The sequence below is a fragment of the Suricata suricatta genome, chromosome 16 (assembly GCF_006229205.1).
Source record: "Suricata suricatta isolate VVHF042 chromosome 16, meerkat_22Aug2017_6uvM2_HiC, whole genome shotgun sequence".
Lineage (NCBI taxonomy): Eukaryota > Metazoa > Chordata > Mammalia > Carnivora > Herpestidae > Suricata > Suricata suricatta.
Window position 1 is genome coordinate 58,295,979 of NC_043715.1, and position 17,192 is coordinate 58,313,170.

The 17,192-nt window shown below is 43.2% G+C and overlaps 1 pseudogene; it reads right to left on the reverse strand.

Annotated features, from left to right (window-relative positions):
* Positions 1-5,667: 5,667 nt before the first annotated feature.
* On the reverse strand, positions 5,668-15,479 carry LOC115279928 (annotated as a pseudogene).
* Between the last annotated feature and the right edge of the window lie 1,713 nt (positions 15,480-17,192).

The window sequence follows — 17,192 nt, forward strand, 5'->3', positions numbered from 1 at the left end:
CCCCCCCCCCCCCCCAGTTACCTCATGCCCCTTCCTAATACTTCCCATCTCTTCCCTAGGCAACCATTGATTTACTTCCAGTATGGATAAATGTGTCTTTTCTAGAATCTTCTTGGGGCACCTGGGTGGCTCAGCTGGTTGAGCATCCGACTTCGGCTCAGGTCATGATCTCACAGTTCGTGGGTTCGAGCCCTGCATCAAGCTCTGTGCTGGCAGCTCAGAGCCTGGAGCCTGCTTCCGATTCTGTGTGTCCCTCTCTCTCTTCCTCTCCCCTGTTCGTATTCTGTCTCTCTGTCTCTCAAAAATAATGTTAAAAAATTTTTTTAGAATCTTCTTTATAGTGGAAGCTTAGAAGTTTATTATCATCTGCTGTCTCTCATGCAGCCTTATTTTGAGAATCACTCCTGTTGTGTGTATAAATAGCTCATTCTCTTCATTGCTGAGTAATGCTCTGATGGATATACGCCAGTTTATCCCTTTATCTTAATTGCCTTTTGTTTTCCCCCAAATTCTAAGTATTCAAAACAAAGCTGCTGCAAATATTAATACAAAGTTTATATATGGACATTTTGTGCTGAAGAAATTTCTAAACAAAGTGTTGTAAGTGTGGCCTTGTCTCTTCTTACTGTTGATGGTAAAATGTGAAAAGGAAGGATAAATGTAGGGAACTATTAAACAGAAAAGACCCAAGACTTGATGATTTGGAAAATTCTCATCCTATCTTAGTTCCAAAAGACATTGAAAGGAAGTGATTCATGGTCAGAAAAGCATGTTCCGGAGAAATAGCCATTGGTGTGGCTGTACAACCTTTTTAAGAACTCAGCTAGATCAGAAGAGCAGAGTATTCGGGCACATGAAATTTCTTCGGAGAGATTGTGACTAAGCAGGTCCCTCTGCAACCAGGGAGCACCTACAAGCTTAAAGCCATCGTGCGGCCAGCTCAGCAAGTCAAAAGTAGGTGTGGGATCATTCAGGAGGAAAATCCGTGGACCGACTCTTGTCTAATGGAGTGAGTCTCTGATGTACAGAAGGGCCACAGAGCTCCTGAGAAATTCATTCTAGTAGAAATAATGTTGGATCTTAAAGGCAGAGTATGAAATCAGGACCTCCAGTAGTCTATGCACATGAAACTGGCTGAGCAAGTTACTAAGCTGCAAACCTTTGTTACCTGTCATGGAAAAGGAGGAAAAGGGTCAATGTCTTTGGACTTTGTTTCTGGCTGTTCAACAAGTCTTCAAAGAATTCTTCGAGAAATTCCGGAGTAGCCCATGGGACACTGCTTCCCAGGAGGGAAACGAATGGAGCCCTATGATTTCCCTCTCTTACAGCCTGGAGACAAAAATCAGGGTAGAAGACTGATGCGACTGGAATTTAGTTGTAAAAGGGTAGGGAGCTAAAGATGGGGGGCGGGGGGCGGGTACAGGGAAAGAGGAGAGGCAAAGAACTGAGGAAAGCTCCGCTGGAAGTGTTGACGTGTCCAGATCTGTGCGAGTGTGAGTAAACTCCCTGAGGTTTAGGGAAGTACCACTAAGAGGCAGTATATCGGGCAATTTCTGCAGCTCCTGTAGAGCTGGGGACCCTTTATATCCTTGTCTGCCAGCGTGGAGACATGCATTCTACAGCGTACAGAACAACAGGTAGGATCCTCAGGAATAGATCACCTAGCTAGTGGGACTTAGTTAAACACAGACTAAGTTTTGCTCTGGACTCACACTGAGAAGAATTAAAAGCAAACATTCAAAGAAAAAACTGCCATCAAGTACCTTTAGTGAAAGCCATGACCAAATCTGGCGCTATTTAAAGGGACACTTTAGGGCACCTGGGTGGCTCAGTGGGTTGAGTGGCTGACTTCGGCTCAGGTCATGATCTTGCAGTTTGTGGGCTCGAGCCCCTCATCAGGCTCTGTGCTGACAGCTCAGAGACTGGAGCCTGCTTTTGATTCTGTGTCTTTCTCTACTCCTCCCCCACTCCTGCTCTGTCACTCTCAAAATTAAAAATAAATAGTAAAAAAAAAAATTTTAATAAAAAAAGGGACACTTTAAGTGCAAATGCAACACTTACAATGTAATGTTTATCTTGTCTGGCACCCAGTAAATTTACCGTGTGCACAAAGGAGCAGGAATGTAAGACATATAGCATATTAACATAAAAAAAAAAAGCAAGCACCAAAAGTGACTGAAAAGATAAAACTAGACAGATATGTTAAAGGCCTTTTATAAATATCCTGCCTTTGTTCTTGGAAGGATGGAAAAACCAAGAACTTGACTGAAAAAGAAATAAATGTAAAAACATATCAAAATGAACTTATGGGGAGTATAATATCTAACAAAAAATACACTGCATGGTACGAAAATCAGATGAGCTATTGAAGAAGGAAAGATCAGTGAGTTTAAAGATGTAGTTCTTATGCAAAATAAACCACATAGAAAGGGAAAAAATGAACAAACAACAGAAATGGTGACCTGTAGGAAAATATCAAGTGGTCTAATATACCTGTAGTTGGTATAGGAGAAGCAAGAGCATACCAGGGAGGAAGGGAGGGAAGGAAGAAAGGAAGGAAGGAAAGGAAAGGAAAGGAAGGAGGGGGTTGAAGAGAGGAGAAAAGGGGAGGGGAGGGGAAGGAAAAAAAATTCTGAGTCATGCTTCTACAAAACTAAAAAACAGACTGGTTTTTATTCCAGTTCCATACTGTTTTAATTACTACCACTTTGTTGTATAACTTGAAATCTGGACTTGTGATGCCTCCAGTTTTGTTTTTCAAGATTACTTTGGCTACTTAAGGTCTTTTGTGGTTCCATGCAAATTTTAGGATTGTTTGTCCTAGGTCTTTGAAAAATACTATTGGTATTTTGATAGTAGTAGTTTGATTCCAGTAAATGTGTAGATTGCTTTGCGTAGTATAGACATTTTAAACATTTGTTCTTCTAATCCACGAGCATGGAATGTCTTTACATTTCTTTTCATCATCATGAATTTCTTTATTTTTATTTTTATTTTTTAAATGTTTATTTTGAGAGAGAAAGAGACAAGGAGCCTGAGTTGGGGAAGGAACAGAGTAAGAAGCAGACACAGAATCCAAAGCAGGCTCTAGGCTCTGAGCTGTCAGCACAGAGCCTGATGCGGGGCTTGAACTCAGGAACTGCAAGATCATGACCTGAGCTGAAATCAGATGCTTAATCAACTGAGCCACCCAGGCACCTCAGAATTTCTTTCATCAGTGTTCTATAGTTTCCAGAGTACACGTCTTCCACCTGTTTGGTTAGGTTTATTCCTAGATACATTATTGGTTTTGGTGCAATTATAAATGGGATTGCTTTCTTAATTTTACTTTTTGCTGTTTTATTATTAGTGTATAGGAATGCAGCAGATTGTTGTACATTGATTTTGTATCCTGCGACTTTACTGAATTCATTTTTCAGCTCTAGAAGTTTTTTGGTGGAGTCTTTAAGGTTTTCTATATATAGTATCATGTCATCTGCAAATAGTGAAAGTTTTACTTCTTCCTTACCAATTCAGATGTCTTTTATTTCAATTTGTTGTCTCATTGCTGTGCCTAGGACTCCTTGGACTATGTTGAATAAAAGTGGTGAAAGTGGCCATCCCAGTCTTGTTCCTGACTTTAGGGGGAAAGCACTCAGATTTTCACCATTGAGTATAAAGTTAGCCGTGGGTTTTTCATAGGAGGCCTTTATTATGTTGACATATGTTCCCTGTAGATGTATTTTACAGAGGGCTCTTTTTTTTATTATTTTTTTTACCATGAATGGATGTTGTAGTTTCTCAGATACTTTTTCTGCATTTATTGAAATGATCACATGGTTTTTATCCTTCCTCGTACTGATGTGACATATCATGGTGATTGTTTTGTAAATATTGAACCACCCTTGTTTCCCAGGAATAAATATGACTTGATCATGGTGTGTGATTTTTTAAAATACATTGTTGGATATGGTTTGCTAATACTTTGTTGAGGATTTTTGCATCTATGTTCATGAGAGATATTGATCAGTAGTTCTCTTGGTATCTTTATCTGGCTTTGGTATCAGGGTGATACTGGTGTCATAGAATGAATTTGGACTTTTTCCTTATTGTATTTATTGGAATTGCTTGAGAAGAATGGGTATTAATTCCTCTTTTCACCTGTGAAGCCATCTCTCGTAGGCAGCACGTAGATGGGTCTTGTTTTTATTATCCATTCTGTCACCCTGTGTCTTTTGTGTGGAGCATTTAGTCCCTTTACATTCAAAGTAATTATTGACAGATATGTATTTATTGCTATTGTGTTATTAGTTTTGTGGTTGTTTCTATAGATTTTCTCTGCTCCTTTCTTGCTCTTTCATGGTTCCTTGGCATTCTTTAGTGGTATACTTGGAATTCTTTATTCTTTGTGTACCCAGTACTGTTGTTGCTTTGTGGTTACCAGTAGGTTTGTAGGTAACATCTTACGCACATAGCAGTCTATATGAAGCTGAGAGTCGCTTACGTTTAGACCATTCTTTACTCCTCTCCTCACATTTTGGGTGTATCATCTCATATTTTGCATCCTTTTATTTTATAGATCCCTGGACTGATTTTTACAGAAATATTTATTTTTACTGCTTTTGTGTTTTTTACTTTCCATACTCTTACTTATGGTCTTCTCTTCCACTCAGAGTTCCCTTTAAAATTGCTTATAGAGCTAGTTTAGAGGTCATGGTCTCCTTTTGCTTTTGTTTAAACTCTTTATCTCTCCTCCATTCTGAATGATAGTCTGGCTGGATAGAGTAGTCTTGGCTCAGATTTTTCCCTTTCAGCACTTTGAATATATCATGCTACTCCCTTCTGACCTGTGAAGTTTCTGCTGAAAAATCCTCTGATAGGGTACCTGGGTGGCTCAGTCTATTGAATGTCCGGCTTCAGCTTAAGTCATGATGTCGTGGTTCATGGGTTCGAGCCCCATGTCAGGCTCTGTCTTCAGATTCCGTGTCTCCCTCTCTCTTGACCTTCTCCTGCTCATGCAGGAGCGGTCTCTCTTTCTCTCTGTCAAAAATAAATTTAAAAAGTCCTCATATAGCTTTATGGGATTTTCCTTGCATGTAACTATCTTTTCTCTGGCTGCTTTAAAATTTTTTTTCTTTATTGCTACTGGTTATAAAACGCAAGCAACAACAGGCATTGGCAAGGATATGGAGGAAAAGGAACCGTCCTGCACTGCTGGTGGGAATGCAAACCGGTGCAGCCCCTGTGGAAGACAGTTTGAAGTTCCTCAAAAAATGAAAAATAGAACTACCCTACAATCAAGGAATCACCCTACTGGGTGAAAGAGTATTCTTATCATAATGAAAAAAATGAAATGATTAAAAATATATCAGAAGATAGGAAGAGGCAAGGAAGGAAACTTCCCCAGAGCTTTCAGAAGAAACATGATCTTACTGACGATCTCGATTTCGGACTTCTAGCCTCCAGAGCTGTGATAAATAAATTATTGTGGTTTTAAGCCACTCAGTTTGTGATAATTTGTTTCATCAGCCATAGGAAACTAACACATCATCCAACTTTGTCTAAATGATATTTAGAGAGTCTGTCTCCAACAACAGCAGAATATATTTTAAAGTCCACAAAGGATGTTCATCAAAATAGTCTGAGGACAGTGGCAGGAAACTACTTCAGTCAACAGCCGCATCTCCATCAGGGACGGCAACGTGCTGCAGACCGTTCCGGGGGGCGGGGGGTGGCAGCCTGACGGCTGGCTCTGCGGAGCTCAGGGGGCACCGCGGGCTCCTGAAGGGTCCTACGTGGAGTAGGGAGGCGCTGCTGGAGGACAGGGCGGGGCGGCGGGTGCGAGGTCTCCACCTCAGTGCTGCTGGATAAGGGCCGGCCCGCGACCACCGGGCACCGGTTGCAGCAGAGAAGGAGGTCCTGGCCCCGCAGGTGGTGCGCGCCCCGGTGGCGGCGCCCCCTGCTGTCTGAAAGTGGCCCTGCGCAAGCAGGTCTCAGGGCTGCGCCAGAGCTGCCTCCCTCCGCACACCTGCTCTCGCCGACCCGCTGGGACCAGAAAACGCTGCTGCGGGGGCTCGGCGCCAGGTCGCTGTAGGGGAGGACTCTGGAGACGTGAGCTCCCCGGTGACCTTGGATTTGAGGGACCTGTTCTCCGCCTTCACTATCACCTACCTGCAGGAGAGCAGGCTGGCGGCCAGCCAGCCCGGGGCCAGCGCCTCCAGGCTCCGTGCACACCGAACACCACCCCACCCCGCTGCCCTTGTCCTCGGGGCCGGACCCGCCACTATCACCCGTGGCCGTGGAAAGTGGGAAGAGCAGGGCTAGACCTGCTCCTCCTCCTGCTGCCGCCACCAACAGAAGCCCGTAAAATACCACTGCTGGGCCTTGGGAAAAAATAAAAAATAAAAATAATAAATGTCAATCAGTGTAGAATAGTTAAAATTATGAAACTGTATACTCGGACCATAAGGGAATTAAACTAAGACTTCATAAAAGAATACTCTGGAAAAAAAATCCCCACATATTGGGAATTAAAGAAAACATTGATAAACAATGTTTGGGTCAAAAAAGTAGCTAATACACAAAAAAACGTAGATAATATTTTGAACCAAATGAAATGAAACCCAGTATTTCAAGATTTGCTATTAGAAGAAATTAGAAGATTTGAAATTAGAAGAAAATGTATAGATTTTTTTTTCAGCGCAAAAAGGTGGTTTTATTAAAGCACAGGGACAGGCCCCATAGGCAGAAAGCACGGCACTGGGTTTGTGAAGAACAGTTGATCATGAAAATGCATAGATTTAAGTACTTATTCTGGAAATTAAGAAGATAAGTAAATACTTTCAATATTCAAGTTAGGGCACTGTAAGTATAAAATAATTAAAAATTAAATAGGCAAAAGGAAATAAATATTAAACAGTAGAAATTAACAAAATAGATGATGAAAATAGAGAAAATCAATGAACTCCAAAGCTGTCACTTACCTAGATCAATATAATTGACAGATCTCTATGTAGATTGTTAAGGAAAAGTAGACAAATTACCAGTATAAGCAATGAAAGATGGTATAGCACTAGGTAGATCAAAGACATTAAGAAGACTATATGTGGTATTTTAAGCAACTCTTTCCAACAACTCTGAAAACTAGAAATTGACAAAAAAAACTTTCTTCAATTATTTCAACTACTCAGAGTCACTGAAGAAGTGAGTAATCTGAAATGCCCTCTATTATAGACATTGAATTGGTAGTTTTAAATTTTTTCACCATAATTTCATGCCAAGATTGCTTCACTAGTGAGTTCTTTTAATACCTTAAGTAAAAGCTAATTCCAATTTTACTAAAATTATTTTTTTAAAAAGAGGATGGAACTCTTTCCAACTAGTTTTATGATTTTAACTTTAACTTGATACCAAAACCAGGCAATACTATGAGTAGGAAACTGCAGAGGCACCTGGGTGGCTCAGTTGGTTAAGTGACTGGCTCTTGGTTTTTGGCTCAGGTCATGATCTCACATTTTCATGAGTTAGAGCCCCACATTGGGCTCTATGCTGACAGTGTGGAGCCTGCTTGGGAGTCTCTGTCTCCCTCTCTCTCTGCCCCTCCCCCCAATTGCACTGTCTCTCTCTAAATAAATAAATACATTTTTAAAAATTTAAAAATAAAAATAAATATTTGAAAGAAAACTGCAGACCATCACCCATATGAACACAGATGCAAAACATCCTTAAAATTTTAGGAAATAGGATACAATGATGATACATAAAAATAAATTACATTACAACTATTGTGAGGTGATATATATATATCACTATAGTTGCAATATATATACACATGCAGATATACACACATATATATAAATATTTCCTAAATAAATGGAAACTTTCATAACAGCGATTCAATGATCAAAATGAGAAAATTTAATGTTAATCCAATAGTATTATGTATTTCAAAGATGGTATTAAAACTTCAATTATCCTATTTTTCAAGTCCAGGATGAAATCCACTGTCATTAATTATATTTTTCTCATTTTACTTTAGATAGACAGATTTATGCTAGAAATTAAAAAAAAAAACACACAGCAAGATACTCAGGCATTATTTAAATGATCACTATTATTTACTATGATTATTATTTACATTGCTTACTATGATTAAACATTTTCTAAAGTAGATGAAGAATTAAATACAAAATTATGAAAATAAAACAATTCTAATAAAAATCAACAAAACAAAGTATACTGAAAGACACACCCATATCACATTGCTCCCCAGTGAAAAGAAAAGGAAAATTGAGAAATAGCCAGGAAGGACAGATAAGATGACCTAAAAAGGAATGTCCTTAAACAGATAATAAAATTTTATTTTATTTATTAGAATTTTTTATATAGTTTATTTGCTTTTGAGACAGAGAGAGACATAGACAGAACAAGGGAGGGGCAGAGAGAGAGGGAGACACAGAATCTGAAACAGGCTCCAGGCTCTGAGCTGTCAGCACATGATCTGATGTAGAGCTCAAATCCACGAACCGTGAGATCATGACCTGAGCCAAAGTTGGACACTTAACCGACTGAGCTACCCAGGTGCCCGGAGAATAAAATTTTAAAACACATAATGGAAATAGAGGAGAATTACATAATGTTTTGAAGATGTAGAAATAAAATTACTGTTGACTCAGGGTTGCATATCATTTTAAATAATCCTACAAGAATGGGACCATTATGAAAATATATGCGGAGAAACACTCAGCATCATACTATCGGCGATACTATCAAAATGATGTCTAAATTTATACTTAAGAAAGGAAAGTTATGCTGGATAAGAACGAGATGCACATATGAATTAAAAGCATTTAGGGGCGCCAGGGTGGCTCAGTCGGTTAAGCCTCCGACTTCGGCTCAGGTCAGATCTCACATTCGTGGGTTCGAGCCCCGCATCAGGCTCTATGCTGACAGCTAGCTCAGAGCCTGGAGCCTGCTTCCGGTTCTGTGTCTCCTTCTCTCTCTGCCCCTCCCCCTCTCATGCTCTGTCTCTGTATCAAAAATAAATAAAACATTTAAAAAAAGCATTTGAAATAAAAGCATTCTAAAGCTTTGAAGAGTTTGGGGAAAGGGACTAAAATTATTTTATTCTATTTTATTTATTTATTTTTTTTTATTTTTTTTTTGAGAGACCGAGACAGCGAGAGCAGGGGAGGATCAGAGAGAGAGGGAGACACAGAATCTGAAACAGGCTCCAGGCTCTGAGCTAGCTGTCAGCACAGAGCCCGACGCGGGGCTTGAACCCACGAACCGTGAGATCATGACCCAAGCCGAAGCTGGACGCTTAACCGACTGAGCCACCCAGGCACCCCTATCTTATTTTTTAAAGATTTAATTTTTTAAATGTTTGTTTATTTTTGACAGAGTGTGCAAGCAGGGGAGGAGCAGAGAGAGGAGACGTAATTTAAGCAGGCTCCAGGCTCTGAGCTGTCAGGACAGCACAGAGCCAGATGTGGGGCTTGAACTCACGGCCATGAGATAGGTCATGACCTGAGCTGACGTTAGATGCTTAACCAACTGAGCCACTCAGGTGCCCTTAAAGATTTTAAGTAGTCTCTTCACCCATTTTGAGGCTCGAACGCATCACCCTGAGATCAAGAGTTGCACGCTTCACCAACTGAGCCCACTGGGTTCCCCAATAATAACTAATTTTAGATTCTGACACAACAATGATGACAGTGAAACTCTACAGAGTAACCTCCAAGAAAAGTAGGGAAAGGACCTTCTATACGAGTGGGGGCTGCATTGATTTTAAACACTCAAAGGATAGAAAGAAAAGCCAGAGGTACAGCAATTTATAATTATGAAAAAATAAAAAGGTTAGAAATTAGTCCAACCCACAATTTTTAAATTTTAAGTAGATTGACTTTTTATTTTAAAAGTCTCTTGTTGGGGCGCCTGGGTGGCTCAGTCGGTTAAGCATTCGGCTTCCGGCTTCAGCTCCGGTGATGATCACACAGTTCATGGGTTCGGGCCCGCGTCAGGCTCTGTGCTGGCAGCTAGCTCAGAGCCTGGAGCCTGTTTCAGACTCTGTGTCTCCCTCTCTCTCTCTCTGACCCTCCCCTGCTCTCGCTGTCTCAGTCTCTCAAAAAATAAATTAAAAACCATAAAAAAAAAAAGTCTCTTGTTAGACTTGTATAGATAGGGGTAGTCAGGGTTTAACTGCTGAAGAAGTCTCACAGGATTCCAACCCAACTGCAGTTTATTGCAGGGAAAAGAATACCATAGCAAAAACATTTAAGTAAGAATATCAATTCCAAGCAAGGCCTGTCTCACAGCAAAGGCTAGAGAAGCCGGATGTGGGTCTGGCAGTCTTCCCTCTGTGAGCAGCTCTGCATGACTTTACTCAGGTCAGGAACCACTAACGGGGAGACAGGACGCATGGGAACCATGGAACTTAGAATGTAAGTTTATACTCTTCTGGTCCTGCAAGCACATTCCCTCCGTGTAATCCGGCTCAGCAGCGGAGAGCCTCAGGCATTCACATACCGCAGGTGAAAACACTAATAATATCGATAAACTTCTGTGAACTACCCCCATACTTGCCCTGAATTTATAAGTACAAAGCAATCAGTATGTGGCATACTTTGATCATGAGTCACTGTTGTGGATTGTTTTCAGCAAAAAGGCTCAGGCTAGTTCCAGACCAGCTGGACTGAACTCACAGAACAGTCTACCCCTGAAACCATTGGCCTTTTTATGAGCAAGACAATCTTTAAAAAAAAAAAAAAAAAAAAAGATTATTTCAAGATACTTTTTTTTAAGTAGGCTTCACACCCAAAGTGGGGGCATAAACCCACAGCCCCCAGATCAAGACCCCAGCCAAGAACAGGAGTGGGTCGCCCAAATGAGTAAGCTACTCAGGCACCCCTCAAGGTACTTTATTTTTAAAACAAGTCACAACACTAAGCTTTTGACCCATTCTACCAATGTACAAGCTACAGATGCTTGCTCAGCAGCAGAGGGGCACTCTTCAGTAGCATGTCTGAAAGGTGAATAAAAATCCATATAAAACAAATATTCAAACAGTTTCCATAGAAACACAGATTAAGTGACCCATCTCCTAGTCGTCCGTGTTGTTGCATCCGGGCCAACACTAGTTACAAAGACATTTCCAAGCTAGCAGTAACTAAATGAATCAGTCCCCCCGGATCCCATGATTCAAGCTAAACTTGAAGCTACTGCTCCAGGAGCAGCATCTATATGCTAACGCTGCTGAAGCACAGATGGCCAGAGGGCGCTCCGTCCTGCTCTCCCAGACCCTGGACTCGGGTGCAGACAGAACGCACCTCCACTTCAGGTGGGAAGTCATGGTTCTGGATTTCCTGCACAGGTTGCCATGTTGGTCCCGACATCACATAGTAGATAGTTGGCCCCTGGAACCCACTAGAAGTAAAAGCAGCAGCAACAGTGTTAAGCACCCATGTTTTCAAAGAGCATCCACTTGCTGACCTGCATCTCAGGCAAGTCACAGCAACAGACCCCGGATGCTAGTTGAAGAGTACTTCTCATCTGGACTGCATCTCTTCTGCAGAAGGGGCTTCGTGAGTCCATGGTCATAAAGGATGCAGTTAAATGATCCACATACCCCATCATTCATGTAACACATAAAGGTTTGTTCATGTGACTCATCTTCATCATTAGAGTGTGTCTGTTCCTTTAATATGCGGGGGGTTTTTTTGCAATGATATTAACTGTAAGAATGAAAGCTGATACATCATATCTGCCGGGTTCAGCTATGATTCTCACCCCCGGAGTCTGATGGGAAATTCTTGTTCAGTGCTAGGATAACACTGGTAATCTCTTCAGATTTAAGCTTTACATCCTCAGACCCAGGAAAGCCACACCGACATTAAGCAGATACGTATTGACACCAACTTCAGCTCCCATATCAAAGGCACAGCGGGCATCAGAGACGGCCTGCACAAAGGTCTCCAGATCAGTACAGCCACTTCCCTCAGGGAAGCTTGAGGTTTCCCGCAGGCTGGGTCCCGGCGTGCTCGTCCCCTGCGTTCGGCTGCACCCATCTTGTCCGCCCCAACCAGCAGGGCAGAGAATCGCGCGGGTTCTTTTCCTGAGGGAGGGAGAGAAAACAGGGCAGGAGAGGGGAGACGCAGAGAGTGAAGACAGAACACACGGTTTCCGATCAAGCCTCTGTCTCTTTATTCTTCTTCTTTTATCCCAGAAAACACTGTCTCTTAAATAGCGATTTGAGGCGGGGAACTGACCCTGGTCGGTTGTCCGGTAACAGAGTCAAATGAATATCAAAAAGAAGCGCCCAGACTTGCCTCTGCAGTGCTGGGGAGGGGAAGCTTGACGCTGCATACCAGAATGCAGGTTTGATCTTTTGTGCACCTTGGCCAAATCTACGTCTGGCACAGCAAGACAGTCGCCAAATTATTTTGACCAGGAAATGGCAATCTCCAGCCTCCAGATGCAAATTTTGTTTACTGGTTCACTCCCCGGAGAGTGATAATCCTTGCCTGAGGTAGCCAGAAAACTTGGCGGCCCCGACAGGTCCTCCCTTTAAAACTGATTTTAAAAGCTCCTTTTAGACAAGGAAAGGACTGTGCCTGTCCTAGGTCGGAAACTTGCCAATCCGTACCCGTCATGGGCACACTCAGAAGCTTGTGTCTGAGCGCCTGTCTTAGGTGAAAGGATGGTAAGGCCTCTCTTACCCGTCATTGGCTAGCCAGCCTGTGCCTCTTGCCACAGCTTTTCCATCGGCCTCCTGAATCGGCCGTATTGAGCTTAATATACTGGACCTGGGTAGGCTGCGCCTATTTGCTGCCTTAGGAGAGCCATGACCTTATTGAATAGAACAGGGCCCAAGGGCACCAAGATCAATAAAACCGCAATAGGTCTTAAACATGGAAGGGGATAGGGTAAAAGTCCATAAAATCCCGAAGAAAGGGCTGTTGATGTGCCCTGCCAGTTGGGGCGGACGAGATAGGTGCAGCCCAACGCCGGGGACAAGTGCGCCGGGACCCGGCCTGCGGGAAACGACAGAAGCTGACGCCAATGACATCAATACTTAGCCCTCTTTGCCAGTTCCAAAAGAAGCCTGCTGGTTTTGAATGTGGCAACAAATTTAACAGTGAGAGGACAGACTGCTTTGGAATCATCACTGGCAACCACAAAACCAACCTTGCCTTTGGATGTGCCCTGGGGACCTTCATCATTCAACTCTACAAGCAAAAGTCATCATCTGGAGTCCATTATTGGCAACACACTTAATCTGGGTCCCTTGTTTAAAAGGATTTGCATAGATAATCCTCTCTGGAGCCACCCCAAGACTCTGTACCAATTGTCTTTAAGTCTTTGCACAAATTCTGTCCCAATGGCAGTTAGATACTTCTTCCCTGTGGTTCTGCTATGATTGCAGTTGACTGCGTAAGAGGGCATGACCTGCAGAAGAACTTTTACCATCTTGTAGCAGAATTCTCACCCAGAGTCAGGACACGGAGCCCTTTCTTTACAGGAAGCAACTTTATTCCAGTTGGCACCGCTCCCCTGGGTTTGTACCCAAAGAACTGAGCCCCTAACACCACGTGGCATGGTTTTTTATATACTTTTTACTTCTTTGTCTCCCATATATGGTAACTCACCAACATGCAGTCTGAGGTTGTGAGGGATGTTGTCACATACATGAAGAGCAAGGTTGCCTTGAGATCTTTTTTTTTCTTTCCTTAGGGAGGGGCCCTACCACAATCTCAGATGTTTCTTTAGAATGTCTCCCAGATCTGCAACAAAGAAGGCACCATTATCAGCAGAAGATGAAACTTCATTAATCCCTTTTGGTCCAGAATGTCCTTGGCAGTAAAGCCTTCATAAGGAAATGGCCGTTAAAACTCTGCATTACTAACATTCCTCATTGTTTCTTGATATTCCCATGGAAAACTAAGAGATTGAATTTAAAGAAACTATTGCCAGGTTTTCACAAAGGCAATTATCTGGAATTCCAAGTCCCACGGAAGACGTGTGTGCCCTCTGTGAGGTAGTGGAAATGTTCTGACGAACACAGGATTTGTCTTACAGGGCACAGGCTCCGTGGGCCAACCCCATGGAGATGTCATCACCACGTGTGCAGGACTGCCAGCCCGAGGCAGCACTGAGCTCTGGCAGAGGGGAGGTTGAGAGGGCTGACCAGCCACATAATCAGACAACTAAATGCACAGACTATGCATCATATAATAAATAGTGATTGGTATGGGTTTAAACAGACAACTGAAGCATTACATATTGCCAGCAAAAAGCACTTTGCGTATTTTATTCTATTTTCACAATTACTTTCGCTGCCCTGGTCTACGTCTGTCTGTACCTTAGAGTATGCATATGTTGAACAGTTAAGAATTGTAACCGATTTATTATTAATCAATTTTAAATCTACAGGTCAATTCTCCTCCATAGAGATGATACTCCGTGAGATGAGAAACAAAAAGCATAGCCACATTAGTATGTCCTGTATAGTCATGGTCCAATCAAACAAAATCTGTCCCATGAGTTTTGAAAGATACTGTTGAGCATGAAGGTAAAGGATGGGAATATCTTTACCAAGTAAATATCTAGCCGAATACAGCTGTAATGTTTCAAAAAAGAAAAATCCTTCTTTATTTTTTTTATTTTTAGTTTATTGTCAAGTTGGTTTCCATATAACACCCAGTGCTGCTTCTTTAAAAGCCATGTGGGAATATGGGGGCGCCTGGGTGGCTCAGTGGTTAAGCTTCCAACTCATGGTTTCGGGTCATGTCAGGATCTCACGACTCCGTGGACTCAGGCTGCGCATCAGGCTCCTCCCTGGCAGCCCAGTCTTCTTGGGGTTGTCTCTCTCCTCTTCCTCTGCCCCTCCCCCAAAGAATCGTCTCCCCTGAGCCCTTGCGAAGCTCAGACCCACCAACCGGGAAACCGTGACCTGAGCGGAAGTTCGGCGCTTAACCGACTGAGCCACCCAGGTGGCCCTGAGTTTGATCACTTTTGATCATTAACCTCATTCCCTTCAAGTCGGCGCCATCAGCATCTCATGCTCAGAACCTTCTAAATGGTTTCTGTGCTTCCTCCCAGCCCCTTCCACATTACATTCCCCACAGAGCGGCTGCGCACCGCCTGTGGTCAGGGCCTTGTTCAGGTTCTGGCTTCCCGTGCGGTACTCACACAGTTTAGCGGTTGTGGCCCTTCTGACTTGGTCCTCAATCCTCTCCTCCTAAATGGCCTGGTTTTACCAAATCACCCTGCTTGCCCTTCCCTGGACACGCCCAGTAGGCCCTGGCCTCTGGGTGTTTGTGCTGGCTGTTTCTTGTGCCTGGAAACAGGACATACACCTGGCTCAACCCCTCACCCTACCTCCAGGTCTTCATCAGATGTCCTCTGATTTGGGATACGCCTCTCCTCCTACTCTAGTTACAACGGCCACGCATGCCCACCTCCCTACGGCCCCCACCACTCACTCCATATTCATTGTCCATGGCACCATTACTTTTTAGAATAATCACCAAATGATTTGTGTTTGTTTCTCATCTTCAAGCAGAATGTCAGCTTTGTAAGGGATTCTTTGCCTAGTTGGTTTCTTTTTACATCCTGATGGCTTAGTAAAGTGCCTGGCATAAAACAGCTCAGCTACTTCCACGTGTGTGCTAAAGCAAACCCCCCCCCCCGCCCCCCCGTGCTTTGTGGCCTCTGGCAACTTTTCCCTGCTGCTTCCTCTTGCTCACCTCAAGGCCATCCTGTGGGTTTCTTCGTGAAAAGGAGTAGCTTTGGAGAATGGAATAAAGACTCAGTATAGGCCGGAATCAAGCATGGAGTTGCACTCTGCTTTATTTTCTTGGTTCTTAAACTTCAGGGTCTTCTGACTTCCTATGAACACGGTATTATTTTTGAGACACCTAAAGTAAGACTTCCTCTAGCTGTTTCTGTTCACCTCACCCTCTGAGGTGACTTTCCTAAGGAACATTAGGGAGCTGTCAGTGTTGTGCACAAATCACAGATGGTTTTCGAGATGATCTCAGACCGCTAGGTAGATACTGTCAGCGCAGTTACAGATGAAATGATAATCACTTCCCAGCAAGGAGGTGAGCTCACCGAGTCTCAAACCTTTATCTTTGTGTCAAGATGCCTGCCTACACCTGCCTGGATCCTTCCCCTGCAGTCACGGACATCAAACATCAATTTGGTAAGTATGTGTTCTTTTCAAATAACCATTAGATTCTTAGAAGGAGTAGAATCTACCTCCTCATCTCACATTTATAGTAGGAAACAGCATATGAGTGAAAAAGTTCTGCCTGCTGGGTTTGGAGCGTGAACACACATAAACAGAGGCAGGAAGGCAGTGTTCTGGGGGATGCAGAGAACACTGGCCGTGGCCGCTTCTCTATGACTGGCTCCCCCTCCCCACCTTCTCTGGGCCCTGAAATCTCCCTCTGGTCACTGACAAACCCATGCCTGGCGCCCACTAACACTTGGTGGCGCCACCATCTGGTTTCTCCATCTCTGGGAGCCAGTGGGCCGCACTGGTCTGTAATAGAGCATGTCTGGACTTTCTACCCTCGGTGGACGATAACATGGACAATAACACACTCCTAGCTCCCTCGTACAGGAATAAGCCTCCTTCATTTTTAAAAAACATTTTTATTATTGACGGGGAGACAGAACATGAGCAGGGGAGGGGCAGAGAGAGAAGGAGACATAGAATCTGAATCTGAGCTGTCAGCACAGACCCCGACTGGAGTTCAAACTCAGAAACCGGGAGATCATGACCTGAGCCAAAATCGGTCCCTCAACCGACTGAGCCACCCAGGTGCCCCAGAAATAAGTCTCTTTAAAGAAAAAGTGATTGGGGCGCCTGGGTGGCTCAGTCGATTGAGCATGCAACTTCAGCTCAGGTCATGATCTCACCGTTTGTGGGTTCAAGCCCCATGTCAGGCTCTGTGCTGACAGCTCAGAGCCTGGAGCCTGCTTCAGATCCTGTGTCTCCCCTTCTCTCTGCCCCTCCCATGATCATGCTCTGTCTCTCTCTCAATGATAAATAAACATTCAAAAAATTTAAAAATAAAAAAAATAAAGGAAAAGTGACTCCAGGTCTGCAGTTTTTACATGTGCTTTGAGATTTCTATTCATTTAGGAATGTCTTAACCTATCTGTGCTCAGAGGGCCTCCGCTACCCAGTCATCAGAGGGGACTCT